General features: G+C 39.6%; 1 protein-coding gene across 2 annotated transcripts in view; it reads left to right on the forward strand.

Moving 5' to 3' along the window:
- The window catches only part of LOC138941060 (leucine-rich repeat-containing protein 24), a 133,629-nt gene that overhangs the window by 25,260 nt on the left and 83,492 nt on the right, over positions 1-24,877 (forward strand). The window contains exon 1 of one of the 2 annotated variants that reach the window (XM_070310378.1): positions 22,653-22,718. The exons of the other annotated variant lie outside the window; for it this stretch is intronic. The gene's annotated coding sequence lies outside the window, so the exon portion shown is untranslated. Of the gene's footprint in view, positions 1-22,652; positions 22,719-24,877 lie in introns of those variants that run through there. 2 annotated transcript variants of the gene reach the window in all.

The raw sequence follows: 24,877 nt of genomic DNA on the forward strand, positions 1-24,877 counted from the left end.
GAAATTTATTCGAAATTAATAACATCACGGCATCGCGGCTTTGAATATTTTATTCGGGTTTATTAAGGCTAAGAGAATTTCTCGAGAATTAATTATAGTGAATTCGTTATCATCGTTAATGACGCGCTTTTTGCCGCACTTCCCCCACCCCCTCCCCCGCTCCACCCCCCACTCTCTTTCTCTCGACGAGAATTCATCCGCGCGTCAAAAGTTAATCGGCTATTACTACGTGCTAGTAATCGCTCGCGACAACGAATGCAAATTTTAATCATTATCGAATAACATTAAACCGATAAATAATGTTAATGCTAATTTTTACATGTCAAAATACGTCCGTTGCAGGATCCGATTGGCTGACTAAATATTAATGAGATGAAAGTCGGCGGAAATGTCACGAGCAATAATTAGCATAGTTTGTTCAAACGCATGCGTGAATTTCAACTGCAAATAACTATTCTGCTGTAAATATTTCGAGTGTCGTGCGTCAGCAGAACGAGAGGCGTAGAGAAATAAATGAAGAAATGCTATCTAGTATCAAAAAAACCGAATCCTGGCAATTTAATCGTTTCGTAAAAGCGTTCTATACACTCGCGTTACATAAAAGCGAACGTGGAAATGCTGCGAAATCGACCGTCATCGAGCGAAATTTCGAATTTCCGCGATGTTACATTAAGCCACGCACAAAACGCCAATTGCGTATTTAATGAAATTAAACAAAACGAACTCTGTATTATTATCGTAATATCTCGTTGACGAAGCTAAACAGCGGGACTCTCGTACATGGAAATTTCGGATTTTCATAAATCTGGCCGGCCGTCAAAAACGAATTTGCTCATCGATGCCTCTTTTGTCTGCTTTATTCCAAAATAACAGAATCGGTGTTGCCGAAGGCGCAGATGTGACGTAGTTAGACAGTTTCCGCGATCAGGTAATTCGCGATCATTTCTTTACAGGCAGACAAGCTCCAAATAATAACAGCTTTCGCGTATAACTATAGGGAATATTTAAATCACAATTATTTTGCCCAACGAATCACATCTCATCGGGACGGGTTGGATTTATATGCAAATAACTTTCATTATCTTAATTATCTCGATTTTGTAATATTTCCGATTGTTCTGACCGCATTTATATTTTTATTATAAAATTCCGATTAATCGCTCAATGTCGTAATAATAGGTACGCGTAAAAAAAAAAAAAAAAAATGCGACTATTATGGTGCCGAATTACTGGAAAGCTATGTGCGAGCCAAACGTGTATATGAAGCTTTTGTACACGTATTTATACAGCGTTCGTTTATGGTCCGAGTTTTCTCTCGAAATGGGAACATTCCGGGCCGAAACGCGCATCCGAAGTTCGAGCATGTATGCATTACACATTGTACAAAGACGATATTAATGATTGTCAATCTCACGCCCGTGGCGATCGTTTTCCGATACGCTCGTTATCGCAGTTTCGAGAGTCAAAGGGACTGCTACCCGCCACGCAATCCCGATGGCAAAAGTATATATATATATAAGAAGATTTACGTCGCGCCCATGCGTAATACTCTAGAACCGTCTAGACTTTAAAGATTTAATTAGCACGAAATGAGCTGTGTTCAATCCCGCGCGGTTTTTTTTTTTTTCCAAAGGGAAATTAATCCCGGCGCCGCTTCGGCCGGCGAGCTAATAGCCCTTTTTGCCGTTGCGCAAGAAACTCGATCGATCGATCGCCGGGGAAAATTAGAAATTTACGCGCGGTAGCGCGCACGCGGGGAGTTTGTAAGCAATATCCGCGTTCCGATGCCAAGCAATTAAACTTTCATCGATCGGCGGCTCATTCGCCGTCAAACGTAATTTTTCTCTGTCTATCACGCGCGAGCGCGCTCTTCCCGATCGTGTTTCATATTCAGAGTAGAGCGATCGGGGAAAAGTGGCGACCATCGGTCGCCTAAAACTCCATAGCGTACATTCCCATCCGACTCTGTCGTCGGGCATAAATTTACCCGGGTCATTTGTCGACGGCCGTCCGTTTTCGGCCGTTTATTTCGCAAATGTTCGCGTATCGATGAAACGCGTAACGCGGGCGTCTCGCCGGGATTTAATCCCGTATCCCAAGCGCATTGGAGTATCCTGCCAAAATTTCGGAGATACGTAATGGCTATTTCACGCGATTCAATCGTCATCCTTCCGTCGAATCGTGCGAAGAAGGCTATACTTGTATGAATCCTGTCATCGACCTGACTAAAAAAAAAAAAAAAGCACGAATAATTTGTTAATGGCGCTAATCGACATGGGGGATATAAGTTTCAGGTGATTTATTTCAGGCGATCATTAAGCAAGTGTGTAAATTCGGTTTAATAAACGCGGGGGCTTTGAACGCGACTGTAGTATCGGATTTTCGATTTTAATAAAGAAAATAGAAACGGTAATTGGATTATTATTGACGCGGCTGCGATGAGAATTTAATTAGCTTAAGTAAAGTATTCGCCGGTGCAGCCAATCGCCGCGAAAATGTTCGACGAGCTGAAAATATATTCATCGAGGTAGCTGTCATGATTAATCAATATGGAGGAAATATATTTACCGAACGTAACTGCTTTATTGATTTAACCTACGCGAAATATTTATCGAGCCAGCTATCGCCATGGCCAATTAATTTCTGCGAAAGATTATTTATTAAATCGTGTAATGCTGGGTAATTTAAATCGAAAAATATGTGACAAAAAATATTTTGATAAAAAAATTTTGTAATTTGTCGGAAATATTTTATCTACCATTAGTATTTCGGTTACGCGCGCGTGCCAGTATAGTTAAAAGTTTTTTCTCTCTGTTAAAATAATATTTATCTTTAATTTTGCACATTGCGCAATCATCGTTTCTCTTTTCCCAATTAAAATGGCGCGAAGAATAGCTTCTTTCTAGAGATATAAAAAATCAGGGAGTTAATGAGCAATTAATTACCCATTTTAACTAAAATCCAGATTAAAGGGTTTTGATTCGCGCCAATGCTATTATCAGCGCGCGCACACGTTGATTTACAGTGATTCATCCAGCTTTGATTCTAAATCGAACGAATAAAGCGATGCGCCATCGAATATCTCTCTCTCTCTCTCTCTCTCTCTCTCTCTCTCTCTCTCTCTCTCTTTTTTATCGTTCACCGCGCGCGATCGAGCGTTTTTGAATCGCCGGATAAAATAGCCTCGAATTGGCCGTTTCGCCTCGACGCCGATACGATGGTTTCGCCGTAGGAATTACCTGGTAAAAAATCGCTTCACGGACGATCGTGGCGGCGCCACCGTCGCCTTCCTCCCCACCGTTGCCTTCCTCCCCACCGTAATCGAGTCCTCGTATAGCGATCAACCGGAAACAGGATGATAAGAACTTGCTGTCATTCTTCGTGGATATGCATATCTTATCCATGAACGGTCCTCTCCCTCCCTCTCTACCCCTCTTCCCGCGAGCAAAGCGATTCGCTGCACGTATCCCCTCTTCGTGTCTGCGATTAGGAATCCCGACTACATCGCGATAATATAGTGTAGCTCGTGCGATATTAAAATCTAAAATTAAAAAAAAATTGTATTTGCATTCTTAAATAAAATCTTGCATAAATTCTTGCATAAATATAAAATCACGTTCTTATAAAAAAAAAACTTATAATATAATATTAATATAAATCAATTAATATAAATTACAATATAATTTATTGTAGAACATACTAACATATAAGAGTAATCACGATATTTTTGATTTAATATATCAAATAAACATTATTATATTTATATATCGATATTTATATATTTAGATAAAACACATTTCGCAATATTCTCGCAGCGATATTTCAACATAGACTCTAAATTGTGTATGGTCTTTCTTCTATAAATACAAACAGTTTTCACAATGTTTCAGCAAATAAATGCATTGCGCGACGAGCTATAAAGTAGCTCTTTCTCTCTTTTTCTCCCCCTCTGCTATGTACATAAAAATCTAAATTCATCGAAATTCACGTCAATCGTGCGTATCGGCAATAGCCATAGGCGCCAGCATGCGTTATTCGTACTCGGGATTGCGGCAAATCGACGAAACACATTCGATGTCGAATAAATAGCGGGCGCGGTCAAAAAAAATTTGCCGCAAAAATATCCGACGGGAATGAGAATATCGCGGGGGTGGAAAAGCATAAAGGGAAAAAGAAGAGGAGGAAAAGATTCCGCGATCTCGTTTTATCCCGCAAAGTTTGCTGACTCGAGTCCTTTTTCGCTGAAATTCCGGATACGTTCCGCTGCCATGGCAGTATATAGATTATTATGTTAGACGATAGGCCAAATCGAAGTTTACTCTCCCTCATCCCTAATTCTAGCTAAGATCGTTCCTTTTTGTTCAATTTGCCTCTTCGAAAAAGGGGCAATCGGACCGGAAGAAGAGAGCGACGGATTATCGACGAAATCCACGCGGGGAATCCCCCGTCGTGGAGCGAGAAAAATCCTAGATTTAAGATGCTTACAGAAACCGCAAGTCCCGAAACTCGCGTTATCTTCGTGTCGGATTCGTCAAGAAATTTCTCTGTCTAAAAATTTTAAATGACATACGGGGGGAGGGGAATACGTCCCTCCACACGTGTTCTATATATCGTCGATCAATAAAGCTTATCTTTTCTCTGCCACCGCCGTAAAGGCGGACGGCAATTAATAATCGGACGTTTTAATTATCGCTATCCTCTTCGCGAGAAATTAATCCGATGACCCGCGTTATTTTCCCGGCTTTTCCCATGAATAATTGCGTATCCATCGTATATCCGGCCGACCGACTATTATCGGCATTAATCCGCGAATGAGCGCCATAATGTCGGGCATCGGGATCGCGAATGAAGTGCGGGGATTGCTTTGATCCATCATCGAGATGAGGCGGCTTTCCCGACCAGTCGATTCGACAGAGAGGCAAACGATCCCCCTTGATGAGTCCGAGGATTTCATATTCACTCGTATGACTGCTTCTTCTCTTTCTCTCTCTCTCTCTCTCGTCGTGATTATCACGCCCATTATATCGCGGAAATGTAAAAGCGCCGATTCGACTATATATTCGCCATGCGAATCGAGTAATCGCATGTAAAGATCTATTTTTTAAAGAAGAAGAAAGTATTTATCCGACGCACAGATGTCTTCCGTCTGTGTAAATGATACGATTTTCAAATATCATATGAGTTATTTAAAAATCTAAGAACGTGATTTTTTAAAAATTAATTTTATCACGCGTGTATATATCGATATTTAATAATAATACAATGACGATAAAACGGAAGATATCTCTGCGTCGGTTAAATATCTTTTTCTTCTTCAAAAAATTCTCTCCTTCACCAACGAATTATGGAGGATAGAAATTTCCAGTCTTTGTCGCGTTGCGAGTTCGATCTTGAGACGAGAAAAATCTTAGGAGACAGAAAGAGAAGGGCTTCCGTTTCTATATCGTCGTTACCGTCTTTACGTTCGCGCGTCACAATTCTTGGCAACATCGGCCACTCTTAAGGATCCTCAACCGGCCCTCGCGACGCAAGGAAACGTCAGGCCGTCTCGTCATCCCAGGGCTCTTGGAACGAATTCAATGGTCTGGCTTAGATCCAACCATGTTAATGGTTTCCCTCTTCTCTGTCTCTCTCTCTCTCTCTCTCTCTCTCTCTCTCTCTCTCTCTCTCTCTTTCTCTCGGATGACTTTGAAATTGCAGTGCCTAATTCAATACCCGCCATATACGTTCGGCGCACAATTTCGTTTGTGCGATAAGTCCTTCCCGAATTTATGAACCATTCGCTATCGTCGTGTTTTCGAAAATGCGTCAATGTTTCTTTCGAGAAATGACAATTCCGTATTTATTACACTCTTTTTACGCTTAAATTTGATACAACAACAATTTGTGTGGAGGTAGTATCTTATATCTTCATCTTTAAAATATATAATTTCGTATTAACTCAGTTATTTAACAAATAATCTCTCCGATCTAACAATTTAATATAAGAAACGAATAATTCTCGACGATATTCACTCTTTCTCTCTCTCTCTTTCAGCATTGTATATAAGACAGTAAGATGTATTGTATATAAGACAATTATAGCACCTCACTCTGAGTATTGTGCGACGCTGTTAATTGATATGGGAGAAACACAGCTGAGTAAATTACAAAAAGCACAAAACTGGGCCATGAGGATCATATTGCAATGTGATAGACATACCAAAGTGGAGCATATGCTGCAAGCGCTGCAGTTTATGTCCATAAAACAGAGGTTATATTATAATGCGTGTATATTTATTTTTAAGGTTTTAAGGAACATGTTACCGGAGCAATTAAGAAATAGGTTAGAAATTGTGGGAAATGAGAGTGAAAGGCAAACACGACAAGCTGGGGATATTGCAATAAAATATCGCAGAACAAGGAGTGCGCAAAAGAGTATGTTTTACGAAGGAGTGAAAATGTATAACGCCTTGCCAGCTGAAATAAAGCGGAATGAAAGAATTGTGCCGTTTAAGCGAATGTTAAAGGAGTATATTGTAATTAATGTAAACTAGATTTGTATTACAAATAGCTGAGAAAGCTAATAAAGATCAATCAATCAATCATTCGGAGTTTTATTTTATTTTTCTATAGGAATTTAAAGAATTTACAGAGACGCAATTTCAACGCGACGCGCAACACAATTCGAGAACTCTGTCTCTCTCTCTCTCTCAGAAAACTCTTAGACTTTACAAAATCCCGAAGATCCCTTCATCGGAGTCTTCCATCTTCGCGCACCGATAGATTCCGAGTGGCCGCGAATCCGAGCGCGTAATCAATTTTACGCGCGAATTAAGCGGCGCCGCGCGCTGTCGAAAGCCGTTGGCTATTAAACGGCGAATCATCCTCGACGGCATCCGCATTTCCTTCACGCGGTTCCCATTTCCGATCATTCGACGTCGCCGAGATTGCACGACGACGATGTATTCCCTCGTCGTGCTGATATCTCTTCTCTTTTTTCTTTTCTTTTTTTTTCCCCTCTCTTTTGCTCCCTTCATCCCGATGGAGCCGTCGATCCTCTTTTTCCCGCTCCGTTTAGAATGCTTATCTTCCGCGTCTCCCCTCCCCCCTCTCTTGTGACTCGCCCCCTTCTCTTTCTCAACCATCCGATATTGCATCCGCGTCCGATCCGACCTCATCGATGAGAGAGTCATTTACATCCGGCAATATTCATGGCGTCGTCGAGATCAAAGACGAAATCGGTGACAGCGAGCCTCGTCATGTAAGCGGAATAGGACATCGACGGCGATAATTAAGGCGACGGTAATCATTTAATAACGCGGGCGCTCTCGCGCGTGATAACGAGTCCGCGGAAATTGGAATTCGCAAGTCTCAAACCGTTCCTCGATCCCACGAGCGTACGAAATTTCATGGGATCATTCTCGCGAACGAGAAAGGAAGACGAGGATGGGGAGGATATATGGTACATTTCCTCGTCATCATCACGAAAGAGGAAATTGTTGGATTCTTGAATTTTTAAACCCTTACGTTTTCCTGGGGGAGGATATTTTCGTACCGATGTAAAATTCTTTCTCGCTTCTGCGCGCCACATCGCTTTCCATTATATCAATTATTTAATAAGTCGATTGATAAAGATGGCGTTTACTTTACGCGCGTTAATGTCGACGCTGGCGCGCATATAGTTGGCCCGCGAGAATTAATTTTATCACGCTAACTATGTATAACGCGCTATTAATTCTGGCGTCCATCTCTCTCTCTCTCTCTCTTCTTCCCTCGTCTCTTCTTCCATCCCCGCGACGGAGGATTTACGAGGTACAGGCTCGCTTCCAGAAATGAAAACTTCGTTTCAATTTCATACATGACAGTTCTCTTTCTCGGCGAAATTACACGGTATATTTTAGCGCTTTACGCGAAGCCGCCCGCCTGTATTTCACGACTAAGTATCGGCTTACGTATTCGCACGGAAAGGATTAATTTTATCGTAACCCCCGACGTAAACAATGCGAGCGCGCGCACTCTCTCCCGCGTTTAATACACCGACGAAGGCAGAGAACTTGCGCTACTTGTTCCTCTCTGTCTCGAATACCGGCATTATCCAGCGTGAAAATACGAGGGCTTAATTCAACTTTAACCAACGGTGAGGAGAGGACCAAAGACTCGTGCGATACATCGAAGAATGTAATATTTACGTATCCGCCGTATCTCTTTGAACACCAACCGAAGAATCGAGGGATGATTAAAAATGCCCTACTGCTTCCTTGCCCCGGAGATATACCGGCTTCACATATTACATTATGTCATATTTATCCGTGTATAAACTGCACTCTCCTCTCCCCGGGTTTCGTTCGCGATGGGAGTCGGCGATGGATTTACGAGCGGCACCCTGTGACCTCTCGGAAACGAAGCCGGTCTTAAATAGTCGTTTCGGGGGAGGGAGGAGAGCCGAGAATTTGTGGACCGGCATACTAGGTCGTCGACGGGATGAATCGCCGAAATTCCGCATAATACGACGACGGCGAACCCTGACTCTACCTTCCCCTCTTCTCCGTCCGTCCGTTCGTCCGTTCGCCCCGTCATCCCCGAGTTCGAGTCGCTAATCGCTAAACCTTTTCGCGGCCCGTACCATTGTCGATCCTGTGAGAGTGTTGCAGCGATAGCTACGGAGAGCAAGGGAAATCGTTTAATAGCGCGTCGCACAAACACGGTATCCTCGTTCCGGTTTTAGCTCGCTGACTATATATAACGGCGGCTGGCGTCGCGACGCCTACCCGCGAGTTCTATTGTTTCTCGCGCGAGCGCCTTGTTGAGACAACACCCGCGTCCATGGTACACAAACACACACATACACACAAACATATCACGCATGATCTAACAGTTTGCGTCCCGAAACTTTTTAGCTGTGCGACGCGTTTGTCTTCGTCGCGCGAGACTTTGGATTAGCATTAAGTTAGTTTGCATACTTAACGCGCGAGATTGTCACGCGAAAAGGCACACTATAATGATATACTGGAATAAGGCAATTGCGCTACATATAGAATTATAAACGTTTCTTTTCATCTCGCGTAGTCTTAGATTTTTTAAAAATTGTCTTTTTCTTTTTCTCTGTAAAAAAATGCCGTACGACGTAAGACGCGATAAAAAGATAAAAAAACATTTCTAGCCGGATATGTATATATTTTCGACATTTTTTCAAAAGGCAGCAAATATACAGGGTGTCCCATTTTAATCTCCTCAAGCAAATATCTCATAAACCAAGCCCGGAAGAGAAAAATGTTTCAGACAAAAGTTGCTTGGTTTCGAGGGGGCCATAAGATAATGACAATGATTTGACCTTGAAAAATCATTTGAAGGTCATGTGAAGGTCAACTTTAAAATCTTAAATAGAAACCCCCATTTTTCATTTAGTATTCTTGTAGCTGACATCGAGAGCTTTCCAAAACACTATAATAAAGTATTTTTTTATTAAGTACTTTTTGAGTTATTTTATATTTTAATCCGACATATTTTGATATAAAAAATTAAATATCTCATAAAATATTTAGTTTTTGATAATCTTACCGTAATACTTCTATGTACAGAATAATGAGACAAATCAATTAGTATAAAAAAAAAAATTGTTTTTAAGAAAATTATTTACAATGTATTTTTTTAAACAATTATTTGTTTTTTTTTGGCACTAATTAATTTGTCTCATTATTCTATACATAAAAGTATTACGGTAAGATTATCGAAAACTGAATATTTTACGAAATATTTTATTTTTTATATCAAAATATGTGAGATTAAAATATAAAATAACTCAAAAAGTACTTAATGAAAAAATACTTTATTATAGTGTTTTGGAAAGCTCTCGATGTCAGCTACAAGAATACTAAATGAAAAATGGTGGTTTCCATTTAAGATTTTAAAGTTGACCTTCACATGACCTTCAAATGATTTTCCAAGGTCAAACCAATGGTACCATCTTATGGCCCCCTCGAAACTAAACAACTTTTGGCTTTTCTCTTCCGGGCTTGGTTTTTGAGATATTTGCCTGAGGAGATTAAAATGGGACACCCTGTATATATATATATATAAAGTTAAAAACGTACATATATATATATATATATATATATATATATATATATATATGTTTTTAACTTTAAGCGATAGATTTCCCTTCAAACATTTAAAGTTCTCTAAAAATAGAATCAATTTGGTATCTTCAATCGGTCAGAGAAATTATTCATTAATCAACATGCGAAGTCAATTGGAACCAAAAGAAGAACAAGTGCAGAAGAACATCCGAAGAGATTTATTGATAAACATTTCCTTTCTTTTAATTTGAGCCTGGTGAAAAAAGAAAACAAATATGTATCGTTTGCAGTCAGTCAGTGAGAGAAAAGAAAAGATTAATCAAGATATGAATGTATAGAGTATGATGCTGGTCTCTGTGTAACTGATTTTGCTTCAAGGAATATTATACTTTAATTCATTTTCAATTAAAACTATCTTTGTTTTCATTGAATATTTTTTATGAATTTGGTAAAAGTTTTCAATTTTGCAAAAGTCTTAAAGTTTTTGAAAAAAATATCCGTCTTCAAAGGGTTTAAGGAGGAGAAGGGGATGAGGATTCTCGAGATGAGTTTGAATATTTAATTGACCGGAAACCCCGCGCATAAGAAAATCGATTCGGTATTTAATTATATCAGATATATATCGTCGCGCGTTGAAACAATAAACGCCGGGGAAGCACCGGCCGAGAAGGAGAGCGTATCTGTTTTTAATACTGTTTCCTGCTGAGGGGATGATTTTCCGTCATGTCACGCGCGTCTAGAATCACTTGAGCGTTTAATAGCGCTCCGCCGCGGATCCTCGTTCTGGTTATAGCGGTTTCCATTGTTTTATTGAGCCACCGCATGCAATGCGGAAACGTGTGTAAATTTTGCATAGAGGGTGTCTCGAGCGCGTCTCGCAATTTCTCTCGATTGCGCGTTCTTCGGCGAAACGTTCGGGGTTAATTTTTCCCCGAGCAAAAATTTAATCATCTTTATTCAGCGCTTTTTTATTCGTCGGACAATCAGAAAGAGAGAGAGAGAGAGAGAGAGAGAGAGAGAGAGAGAGAGAGAGAGAGCGTTGTATTAAAATTTTGTTAAGGTAAAATCCACTTGCAATTAAGCAAGGACCTAAATATCGCTTCTGTTTTCTTCACAAGGATAGGACGTACACACACATATACATATAAACACGCACGTACAATATAGCCCAATACTTATTAAAAACTGACTGTTGTCCCTTAAATTTACAACGTCAATGTCCGTCCAGCGAATGTAATCGAAACAGGAGACTCATCCATTTGTCTCTTTGACGAGATGAAATTCAGCTGAACCGTCAAGTGGAACCAAATCGAATGCAAATCGCTCGAAGACCGGTATCATGTCGCGCGCATATTTTACAGCTACCCGTGTATTATGCAATGCACACACATGTGTGGGCGGATATTTCTTCGGACTCATCGCAGGCAGCCACCGTGAAAGTGAACCCCATCAAAACCGGCTTAAGCTAATTTGCAATTTACAGCATGTATGGCTCGCGCTCGCTAAATCAGTTCAGACTGACCGACTAGGGGGAACAAGGGGGAGTTTCATCCTGTTATCATGCGTCCCCTCCGTTCCCCTCCCACCTTGCCAGACGCAAGGTCCGGAAAATTGAAATACGTATCAGACGCGTAAGGAGATTTACGCCAATTACAACGCCCGGTATAGTTCGGTTATTGCCGGGAATTCATTAATTTTGATTACTCGCGCGATTATGTATAGGGGGACTATCGGGATCACCCGCGACTACTTTGTCGAACAATTGGCGCCGTATTTGTTTTATCCATAAGCGTTTTATCCATAACCTCCCCGACAGTTTGTGAGAGATTAATAATTTTTATGTCTACCGATCGTGTTTCAAGATCGAAAGAAAATATTTGTATGGCGATAATACGCGAGGAGCTCACTCTTCTCTCCTACGTGTATGATAATTGATCATACGTTTCGAGAATTATTACAGTTTTATATTTGAGTAAGATGCGGAAATGGTAATTAACAAGCTTTCAACATCCGCTGATGGTTTGTTCGAATGAAAGAGCTGCTGGGGTAAAGTAAATGTTTGCTCGAAATAAGCGCGTAATTGTCCTATAAATGCTTACTTGATATAAGCGCAGTATTTTCCGCGTGAATATTAAATCGCAGATTTTTTTGAAAATTCTCATTTTCTTTGTACGAAGCGCAAAGAGGAATAGCGAGATGCTTGAGAAAAAGATAGTCTTGGAAGAAAGACCATCGAGAAATTGTCACCAAAGAGTTAAAAGGGGGATGATTACATTCCCGTCACATCGAGATAAAACGCGATCCTCCATCGGCCTCGGGATAGGAAAATAAATGGAATTCCTCGGGTGCGTTAACTGCGAATAATTCAGCAACGAAGTTTTGTACCGAATTCCCGCAATCCTCGCAACCCTCGCAAAATTCCGATACGGGCGAGAAACGCAGGGAAATAAAAAAAAAAATATCAATTCGCTACCATCATGAAAAGCTGCTTTCAAATCGGTTACGCTGGGTGACGAGGCAGGTGAATTAATTTCACGCCCTTCAAAGTGCGTAATTTTCGCATTCCGGTTCTCGTGAAAGAGAGAGAGAGAGACGTCGCGCGTATGAACTACCCGCATTAATTTTCTCACGGTAAAGATTCTCTCGTTTAGAATCGATTTTCCCTCGGTGAGCAATATTCTTGGCCGTTTTTTTCTCTCGTTAAACCCTTTTAATTTTCATATTATCAAGAGAAATAATTACGCGGTGCAACAGTTCTCGTACTTGGTATATCTCTTACCATCGATGACCGCGACGATGAATTGTCTCGCCTGCGTAAAAACGCTGGCTGCCAACAGTATTTCATTCCGAGGATCCCCCGTTAAAGGCAAACGCTGCGGTTGCCGGGTTTTCTGTGTCGACCGAGTACGTCATACTCCGCCGTTATCATTCGGTTTTGCAATCCGGCACATCTTTGCATGATCGACCGTTTTTCACATAAAGAATTTATTTTGGATTTATACAATTAGGAGAGTACACTCTAGATTAGCTTTCTAAAGTATCTCGTGATCCCTAAGAGAAATTCAAAGATCTGATCGAGAGAGAATAGCAGAGAAAAGAATTTCAACGATAAGTTGTGTTCCATTCTTTAATCTACATCATGTTCTATCTATATCTATACGCTCGTTACTTTCTCGAAAGTAGCGTAACATTGGAAATATGTCAATAGTTTGAACAAAGCTCGTTGGTTCGCCCGCACAAACTTGAATCAAAGTTCGTCAATAACGCTCGAACAAAGGTGGCCGACTATCGAAAGCTTTTCCACAATCGAAACGAAATTTGTCCGCGAACTTGTTTGATCCGCGTTGAATCAAGTATAAATGCAATTCTCGTCGATATATCGTTGCTTCGACAATAGTTTATCGGTGTATACGTGTGTGCGTTAACCTTCGCGTGTGCTACTTTTATCCCGAGTGCGATACATCGTAGAAGAATCTTGGCACGTTATCCAGCGTATCATGCATCTTTATTTCATGTCGACATACGTGTTCCTCGCGATGAGCAAAGTTGCTGAACGTATGAATGATTCCCAGTTTTCTCGCGAAATGTTCCACGGAAGCGGAATACAAAACAAAATAAACGACAGACGCTAGAAATTCGGGAGGAATTGGAATCGCTCTCTCGCAAGATTCTTTCATATATATAAGATTTTTCCGTGGATATAGCGACAACTATTACGAATTAGGAGCGTGTAGGATACCGAGAAGCTAAGACAGAAAGTCCTTTAGAGGTTTGCTCCTTTCTGCTCCACTTTGGAGAAAATCACAAAAAAAGAAACAAAATAAGTTTTCGTTTTTTAATTATTTATTTACATTTTATTTATGTTATCATCTATTTAATGCAGATATTGTTCAAAATGTTGCCCTCTTGCAGCAATGCAAGCATTACATCTAGCACTGATCTCATTAATTGCAACTAGACATTATTCTAGTGATATTTGGTGCACTGCATCTATGATTCGGTCTCTTAATTGCTCTCTTCAATTGATTGGCATCGAATAAACTTTCTGCTTCAAGGTTCCCCATACGAAGAAGTCCATGGATGTCATATCAGGTGATCGAGGTGGCCAAGGTACTATTCCTCCACGTCCAATCCATCGTTGTGGGTAATTTATGTCCAGCTCGAGCAGCTCTGCTATAATGAGCTGGACATCCGTCGAGCTGATAACTATGTACATTTCAATCCGCTGCTGTAAGGGAATGTCCTCTAAATAATTAGAAAAGTCTTTCCCTATTTCCATTCAATCTTTCGGGTAAGAAATACGGTCCCACCAGCAATCCGTTTCAAATTCCGAGCCAAACGTTTATAGCAAATTTATGCTGGGGAACTTGTATTCTCTAATAGCTCTGGGATTTTCATGAACCCATACATGATAATTTTTTTGGTTAAGAATTCCTCCTCTTGTAAAGATAGCTTCATCGGTCCATATTCTTTTTAATGGAAATGAATTATCACTGTGAATTGTTTCAAGAAACCAATTATTAAAATTCTCTTGATATAATCTTGAGGTAATAAATTCTGCACCTTTTGAAGATGATACGGGTAGCGATTATCACCTTTCAAAGTTCTCCATATTATCTGCCGCGGTATTCCTAATGCAGCTGATGTTCTTTGGACGCTAGTCTCACGATTGTTATCAAAGTGGCGTTGGATACAATTTCTTCTCTGAAAATCTGTTCCTAACGCTGCCTGGAATCGGTCGCCTTCTTTATGAAGTGAAAATGACTCTGTCTCTCGTAGTCTATTAAAAGTCAATGAAAAAACTCGTCAATTAGACACTCTTCTGTTTGGAAATCGGCGCGCATACTCTCGCACCGCTTCTAAAGCATTACCGTTGCAGAAACCGTACACGAAAACTATGTCAGCGTATTCAACATTAGAATATGTATGCGGTATTGTGGCTAATGTTATTCGCTTCAAAATATCTGAATAACTGACTAAAGACTGATTAAGGACTCATAGAAGAAAGCAAGAATGTAAAGAAACAAAAGGATAACATCAAGTGTTTACATATGTAAGGAACCTTGAAGTTTATTCGGTGCCAATCAACTCAAGAGAGCAACTGACAATGAGAGATTGAATTTTTGCGATTTTCTCCAAAATGGAGCAAAAACGAGCAAACCTCTAAAGGACTTCTTGTCTTAGTTTTTTAGTCTCCTACACGCTTCCTGTATAATAACGAGGTGTTTTGAATATCTTTAATTTTCTCTTATCCTAATTTAAAATTTTGAAATTTATAGTAATGTGTGTCTTTTAAATTTTCTCTTATTAGAGAAAAAGACATTTGTATTCTTCTCTCTTCTTGTTTCAAATTATAAAGTTTATCTTCTGTAGGATAATATTGATTTTCTTGCTAGAGGTTGGCTCGGGCATTGGGCCAGTTGGGTCGAGAGAGATAAAACATTCTCTTGGTCCAAAAAGAACTTGTTTATATTAATAATAAGTTTTTTCTTAGTTACATCGTATTACAGTATTATAGTAAAACGAATCATCGATGTATCATGCAGTTGTTATATTTATATTATCCGTTCAATTATATTTTAACAGGATTTACCTTGGAATAATAAATAGATTTCTCTTTTTCTTTCTCTCTCTCTCTCTCTTTTTCTTTTTCTATCTCTTTATCGTTTATTTTCTCTTATGAAACTTATGAAACAATAAACTTGAAGAAGCTGCCGAGGATTTTCTACGTTCTGTAACGCATTTTCTCAATACGAAGTGCTCCTTCGTTTTCTATCCCGTCAAATATTAATATCCACTACTCTTCTTTATACTTGCCTTCCGCTTATAGACGCGTGTCTTATTGCAGCAGGGAAATGGCAAAAAATTCTTGCCGCCGCGAGAGGAGCACATGCGCGCAATTTCGCGCAGAATTTCGCATCTGTCGGCGTAAAAATGCAGGAAACACGTCCTCGCGACGATTCGAAATTGAAATGCTTCTCTAAGATGACGTGGAATAGCTCTCCTAGCGCATGAGGATCCAACAACGCGGATAAATTGGAAATGGGGAATGCGCTTTTACATTATAAATGCTCTCTAATGCTCCGTCCAAAATATATACTAATAAATATATTAATTATATATTAATTATATAAATATATATTATCGTTGCACAGATAAAAACAGTACAGGAGTGTTGTGTGGACGCGTAAGTTAAAATAATTCCTTTGAAATTTCCCTCCTTTGAATTTTCCCTGACTATCCTCGGGAGAATCTCTGTAACCGGGAGGAGATATGGTCGGCGATACACCCTGTACATTTCGTCGACCATTGAATGCGAGCATCGCGATAAACAAGCAGCGGCCATTACCAGTGACACAATATGACGTCGTTTCGTTGTATTTACAGAGAGCGCTCTACGAGTCTCGCGAAGGGAAAAGGACGAAATAAAAGCGATTCCCGGACTTACCCGTATTTTCTCTCGTCTACCTTATCCCTTTCGCGTTCGTATCTACCTACCTGAACGATACGAGCTCGGGTGGTCGCATGGTAGACGATGGTAAGCGTGAGTGAAATTCGTAAAGGTGAAATTCTGAATAGAGACGGCGACCTTTTGGAGAGGCCAATGGATATTCCCTGGTGGATAAAAAAATTTTTATCGAGGAAAAATTATCCTCGAATTGATTGGGAAATGCGAAAAATTATGTATATTTGTTGTCTCTCGAGAAATACGGCGGTAAAAAAAGAAACGTTCCGCTAATTGTCCGGTATGAAAGAAAAAATTAATTGAAGTATATACAGAGAGTAAATTTCGTGCAGTCCCTGTATTTTGAAACACCCCCGTCTCTTAAAACATACCCTGGGAATTTGTTAAAAATTGGGCCATTTTTGTGCGACATGGTTAACAAACAGAAAAGCAGAGAGAAAGTTAATTTTAATTACGTAGATTCCGTTGTATATTTTCGCGAAACCTGAATAATGAAGCTGCCGCACTTTTGTGGTTGTATTCATTTGCAACGCATGTTATAGATATATGCCCAGGATTTCGCCTGGTTCCCGTGGTCTGAAATGGAAGTGAATCCGTTTTACTTTCTTTTTTTTTTTTCACCCCGCTATGAACTCAGGACTTGCTTCGCTCAGTAAACCGTTCAAAATGATATTGCACATTGAAAACTGATGCAATGTAATTTGCTTTGTCATTAATCTTCGCTCATCAATACATATATATTCTTAATACACACACACACACACACACACACATATATATATATATGCTTCTACAAAAAATTTAAACATCTCTGTAAATATTTTTCTTTTATATTTCCCTGTTATTTGAAAGTAGCACGCGTTGCTTTACGCGAAATATTAAGGAATCGAAAATTGCATTGTTGCTCGAAATGCGCTTTCGCAGTTGGACTACCGGGCTGAGGATATCTCTTTGGATCCCTCCGGTCGCAGTATAATGCGGTTTACATCCGCGCGAGTTAAGTTAACTCTGCAAGCGCGGCTCTTAGTCGCGCAAAAGCTCGCGTGGGAAAGCGCGATGGTTCCCCGATGCAAAAGTATCTTTAATTTCTTTCGCGCTGACTTTAATGGCTGTTTTTCTGCTCGGTGTAAACTTTCGAGATCCGGACAAGGTGGCAAAAAGGTTGCTGGCTCGCTAGAGAAGTTCCATCGCGGTTATTTTTCTCGAGCAATTTGTATTCGAGCAAATTTTGCTCGAAGACTAATATAATATCGAAAGTCGGAGGAGGAGACTCTTCTCGCTTTTATAAAATTACGGATTTTGTAAAACGTTTCAACCAATGTTATTTTACATCTCGCATAAAGTTAGATATTTTACGATGTAATTGCTCGTCGCGCAAAATGATACGCGAAACTACATTCGCGACTATATTATTGTTTCACTTAAGTTGGATCCTCCATTTATTGCCACAAACAGACGACACCGAGCGGAATTTATTTGGCGGATTTATTGTCTCTCTCTTCGAGATAATAGGCTTGGCTATTTTGAAATAACAACGAGATTTTCTCGAATGTTGGTCAGATTACAGCGCGAATGCATCACGTGTACTCGTCGCGGCGATAATCCATATAGTAAATCTTTTCGCTTGTTTGCCGATCAGCGAATAGTCGCGCGCGCATCGTTTGATCAAATACGCGACGGCGATCAATTAATAGCGCCTGTCGTGTTTACGGGAAATTACAGTGATAAATCCGCTGTATTTGCCGTACGAAAGATATTTACGGCCGTTCGACTCGCGAAATAAAAATTAGGCGCTTTGATTTACAACCGCGGCGCGAATAAATATTATCCAACTGGATGGAAACTATACGCGCGAACTCTCTCTTTTCGTTTTAAATTTATTTTCAACATTGATTTTTTAGTGAATAGTCGTCTCTGTTTTCTTTTCTCTAGTCGCGATTTTTTGGTTCTTTTTTCTTTCCGCTTGTGTCAAATCATGAAAGTCGTATCGAATGTAAAACGTGCACGAATCTCTTATTATTGAAATATTCTATGAATGTATTTTCTCGGCGAGTAGAAGAATAATATACGTCACGTAGTGATGATATTAGCGGCGGAATTTATTATGACTAGTGTGGGAACGCGCAAAATGGGATAATTTATTCGGGTCATTCGTCGACACGTGCGATAATAATTGCGAACGGTGGAAGGCGGCGATCGATCGATCGATCATGCGCATCGCTCGACGTTTACAATTTCGTGATCGAGCACCCGCGGCAACACTCGGCATCTATCGACAAAACGACGATGAGGGCGCGCGGCCGCCGACTTAATTTTCTCCCGGCGTCGTTTCGCGAATTTATATTCGCGCTCGTGCTCGCATTCGGATTGTCATAAATGGCGAAATTAAATTTTAGTATCGTCGCACGCGCGCTTGAATCGAATTCTTGTTCATTCTCGCGTCATTACTATTGCCTTACGCTGTAACTGCGTATACGCGACGCACGATTCGAGATGGTATTCGATATCTGCGATAATTTTTTAAAGGAAAAATTGCGACTTTTTACATTTTTTCGTGACATGGATAAGTTGCGCTTTAAAATTGGGACTCGTGACATTTGTAATTAACTTTCTTGCGCGCTCGACATCGAAGATGGCGATATAAATCAAGAACGTTATGGCAAAGCGTGTTGCCGAGAGAGCCATGCTTCTCTTGGGAACGAGTTCTTTATTTCGCGGTTAAATTCGCAAAGGTACGAAGCTCTCTCTCTCTATATATATATATATATACAGGGTGCCCCATTTTAAAAGTTCCACCCTCGTAACTTTTCAGGATCAACGTTTGAAGGAAAATGACTTGAATAAAAGTTGTAGGAAACAAAGGGAGCTATTTAATAGCGACCTTGGATTTGACATTAAAGGTCGTTTTCAAGGTCATTTGAAGGTCAACTTCCGTTTTTTAAATAGAACCCCCTATTTTTCATTACACATCCTTGTAGCTTATCTTGAGAGCTTTCCAAAACACTATAATAAAGTATTTTTTCATTAAGTACTTTTTGAGTTATTTTATATTTTAATCTGACATATTTTGAAATAAAAAATAAAATATTTCGTAAAATATTCAGTTTTCGATAATCTTACCGTAATACTTTTATGTGCAGAATAATGAGACAAATCAATTAGTGCAAAAAAAACAAACAAATAATTGTTTAAAAAAATACATTGTAAATAATTTTTTTAAAAACAATTATTTTTTATACTAATTGATTTGTCTCATTATTCTGTACATAGAAGTATTACGGTAAGATTCTCGAAAACTAAAATTTTTACGAGATATTTAATTTTTTATATCAAAATATGTCAGATTAAAATATAAAATAACTTAAAAAGTACTTAATAAAAAAATACTTTATTATTTTGGAAAGCTCTCGAGATAAGTTACAAGAATATGTAATGAAAAATAGAGGGTTCCACTTAAAAAATGGAAATTAACCTTCAAATGACTTTGAAAATGACCTTTAATGTCAAATCCAAGGTCACTATTAAATATCCCCCTTTGTTCCCTAACCTAACTTTTATCCGAGTCGTTTTCCTTCAAACGTTGATCCTGAAAAGTTATGAGGGTGGAATTTTTAAAATGGAACACCCTGTATATCTCTCTTGAGCCGCGAGCACAAAGATTTCGCTCTTGCAACGAAATTTCGTTCGCGACAGCTTTTACGAAATTTCCATACGCGATGGTGGAGGCAGATTATCTTCTAGAGAGGTCCGACTCTCTCTCGGAATTCGGAATACGAGACTAAATCGGTACTTGTACGAGTATAATTACACTACGGGTCTCAAGCGTTTAAATATATACTACGGCATACCAAAAGTTGGCGAGTAAAATAATATACACATATTGTTTTTGCCTTCTAGAAAATTCTAGTATTTAAGATACATAGTTTCCTGTAGGAATGACACGAGTTCGGGGCGACAAAATGGTGGCGCCAAATACTTGGTGTCGAAGATTCGCTTTCCCCCTCTGACTCGTGTCGGTAATAATATCTCTAGATTTTGCTCGGAAATTGTACATCAAGCTTTGCCACGTTGGAATAATCGTCGAGAATTGATACGAACGGTGCTTCAATGTAGCACGAAGTAGCTCGTCTCTTCGCCCGTTCCGTTCGCATCGATTATTCGCGATGATTAATTTAACCTGCAAATCGAACGTCTCGACGCGCGCGTGTGGAAGCTAAAGCTGAAACGCGTATCGACATGTAGCCGCGAGCGGCGGCGAGTCGATCGCATAATTTCGGATCTCGGCTTTCGTCACTCCGACGATCTCGAATTGAATGTACGCCATCGATGCTTCTCCTGCCGTCACGATGAGCCAATGGATACGAGCCGTCCATTTAAACCTGTCTGCGTCCACAAATTCGATAACATTATGGGACGCCTGGGATATCCCATTGAATCGTTCTCTTCAAAAGCAAATTAGATTCCAGTAGCGTAATTGTAAATTTATACGATTACACGAATATATTTATATGTATATCTTATCTTTGTAGAATTTTCTCTAACATATCTTTTTCACCGTTCACTTTTTTAATATTCTGTATATAATTGCGAAAACATTGTAAAAAAATGCCAGCGGTGTCAATTTCGCCAAAACACTCGCGTTCTCTAATTGCGAAAAATTACAAACGAAAACATCAGGTCCCATAGAGGGGAGCCGAATGGCGGCGTAATTAGTGGTGAAAAAGAAGATCCTTTCTCGACGCGAGGGGTGGAGGAGGCCGGCGCATTCGTTATTTCGGGGGAAAAAAAACAGACGGCGCTAGGGGAGATGTTATTGGACGGCAAATATCCGTGGCTAGAGGGAAGATTTCACCCTCGGTGTAACGCGATATGAAGTCACGCCCGGAAGCCTCACGATTGAGCAAAAACCACAGACGAGCCGTGTTTCAACGGATTGTTTCGAGAGGATATCGCGTGTCTCTAACAACATTAAGCGAGTAGTAGTAAAAAAGAATATACGATTGCAAAAAATATTGTAGCCAAGGATTATAAATTGAATATCAATATAATGTTTTGCATTATATTAATATATATTAATGGTAAACCTTCCAGAAAATCCATCTATATGAAATAATGGGTAAGAATACCCAATTCTTATGTATTTTTGCCTCTTGAACACGAATATGAAACTTACAAATGGAAAGAAACAAATCGAAGAGAAACGCAAGAATCCAAACAAACGCGAAAATTCAACCCATGTCCGAGGGATGCATTTTTATTAGTAATAATTTACCCCTGGGATATAGATTTAGGTTAGGTTATATCTTCCGGAAGTGGAAATCCCCCATAGGGGGGGGGGGGGGTGGAATCCACTGTGTCCACGCATATACTTTACAACGCGAAGCGAAGTCCATCCTATAATTATTGTGTGGATGGGAAAGTGTATGCGTGAACGCAATGAGTCCCCCTCCCCCTATGGGGAACTCCATTTCCGGAAGATATAACCTAACCCAAACCTATTTCTGAAAATTTGGTTTGAGTTATACAACGTAACCCACACCAAATTTTAGTTTTAAATCAGAAATAAGTTTGAGTTAGGTTATATCTTCCGGAAGTGGAGACCCCCGTAGGGGGGAGGGAACCCACTGTGTCCACGCATACACTTTCCCATCCACACAATAATTATAGGATGGACTTCGCTTCGCGTTGTAAAGTATATGCGTGGACTCAGTGGATTCCACCCCCCCCCCCCCTACGAGGGGCTTCACTTTCGGAAAATATAACCTAACCTAAATCTATATCCCAGGGGTCAATTATTATTAATAAAAATGCATCCCTCGGACATGGGTTGAATTTTCATTGCGTTTGGTTGGATTTTTACGTTTCTCTTCGATTTGCGAGTCTGACCTTCATTTTTAAGTTTCATATTCGTGTTCAGGAGGCAAAAATACATAAGAATTAGACATTCTTACCCATTATTTCATATAGATGGGTTTTACGAAGGTTTAGCATATTGATATTATGTATATTAATATTAATATATTATTTTCAATATACTTCTTACAATTTTTTAAAATATTTTTTGATAATTATCTTATGACTTGATAGATATGTATTTTCTTATAGGATATACCGTTGGGTTTACAATTATGAAAAGGTCAGAATACATTTAGTACAAATCCTTCCGGAAGAATTAAGTTTGACCGTACAATGTGGTGAGTCGAAATGTTTTTTTTTTTTCACTTTTTAATGAATCTCAATCGAACTTTGGACGCGCGCGCAACATCCTGCAGGTTTGTCTCGTGGCGAATAAAACGACTTCGTCGCGGTTACGCTTTCGCGATCGAACGAAAACCGCGATTACTTTTATTTGGTTATCAGACGGACCGGGTATTACGGAAATAAGAGAAACAACTTTCGGGATTCTCGGAGCGATTTTTATTGATCGATGTAGGTTTTTCCAATGGCTGCGGATCGGAAACAGGTAATCGGAGTTGTTCGAAAATCGCTGACGCATCCAAAGAAAAGTTTTCCCTCTTTACGATCGCGTTTCTTTTTAATCCTACGTTACGCGCAATCGCTCCGACAGGAACTTTATTTTCTCGCGATAAGTGTGGGAAAGGTTCTTTGCAATTTACGTGTCGGCGAGATGTATCGGTTAAAGCATCAGCGTCAAAACAGGGAATGTTGTTCTTTTACATATAAATATATTTATAAATAATATACGTCCTTTTACATGTAAACGACCCTGCATGCTCCAATTTTTTTTGTTTAACTATTTCGATGTCCTTGTTTATTGCGATATTTGAAACATTACGGAACGATACGTTTCGTTTACAAAAAAAACAGCTCGAAAGGAAAATATGAAATATGTATCTTTACAGATCAAATATTACGCTGCATCCGTCTCTCGTTCGAAGTTAAGCCATTAATACTTGAAAACGGTGCCTCTCGCTTTCTCGACAGTTTCTGTTTCACCGCGTTTAGAGGTCCGTCGTGCGAGGTGACGGTATAAGGGATGATTCCGCAAATTACAACGAGAGCGGTTATCGCGGGTGCGGCTTAAACGGAGCGTAAACGCCGCGACGGCCGCGGAAACCGCACGAACGCGTCGCGAGCGCAACTTCCGACTTTGGACGTAATGGAGACGTAACGCTTCCGATATACCTCGACGCGCGTATCGAGAATAGCTGCGACAGAGAGACGGAGCGACAGAAAGTTTTTATCACGCTTATTTCGAGATACAATCGGATACTTAGGATATATAGGCAAAGAGAGGGTAAGGTAATAAATAGTTTAGTAGCATCTGCTCTCCCTCTTTAGAGAAAAAAGTAAGAATACGCTACAGGGTAGAAATGGGGAAACTTGGAGGCAAATTGGAACGAATTAGGAATGAGGATCAAACGAGTCGAGAAGGTTTAATAATAGGAATTTGCACGAGCAGCGGGCGAGATACATTTTCCGCTGTAACGCATCCAGCGAAAATCGTTCCATTATTTTATTACATCATGCCATTAGTCCATTCCATTACTTAATGCGCGGAAGCTGCGATAACGATGGATTATACATATATCCCGGAATCGGCAGGAAATGGATATAACAGCACGCTCCGCGTTATTATTTCACGTTGCGTCGTCCGGGTAATTTCGAAACAATGTGTGTGTGGGGATGCGTGTGTACGTAAGTGTGTGTATGTATGCGCGACCGCGCTTTCATTTAACGCACGAAAATATTCGCTGTTATGTCAATGAGAAATCGAATATATAGGCTGTCTCATTTTAAAAGTTCCACCCTCATAACTTTTCAGGATCAACGTTTGAAGGAAAACGACTCGGATAAATTATGAGACAAATAAATTAGTGCAAAAAGAAAAAAAACAAATAATTGTTTAAAAAAAATACATTGTAAATAATTTTCTCAAAAACAATTATTTTTTATACTAATTAATTTGTCTAATTTATTATTCTGTACATAAAAGTATTACGATAAGATTATCGAAAAGTAAATATTTTACAAGATATTTAATTTTTTATATCAAAATATGTCAGATTAAAATATAAAATAACTCAAAAAGTACTTAATGAAAAAATACTTTATTGCAGTGTCTTGGAAAGCTCTCGAGGTAAGCTATAAGAATATGTAACGAAAAATAGGGGTTCCCATTTAAAAAACGGAAGTTGACCTTCAAATGACCTTGAAAATGACCTTTAATGTCAAATCCGAGGTCACTATTAGATAGCCCCCTTTGTTCCCTACAACTTTTATTGGAATCGTTTTCCTTCAAACGTTGATCCTAAAAAGTTATGAGGGTGGAACTTTTAAAATGGGACACCCTGTATATTCTTCTATCTACCTAGATGGGTGCTCTCCGAAG

Source organism: Polyergus mexicanus, unplaced genomic scaffold (assembly GCF_030449975.1).
Source record: "Polyergus mexicanus isolate NDT 795.1 unplaced genomic scaffold, iyPolMexi1.0 SCAF_18, whole genome shotgun sequence".
NCBI classification, from domain to species: Eukaryota; Metazoa; Arthropoda; class Insecta; order Hymenoptera; family Formicidae; genus Polyergus; species Polyergus mexicanus.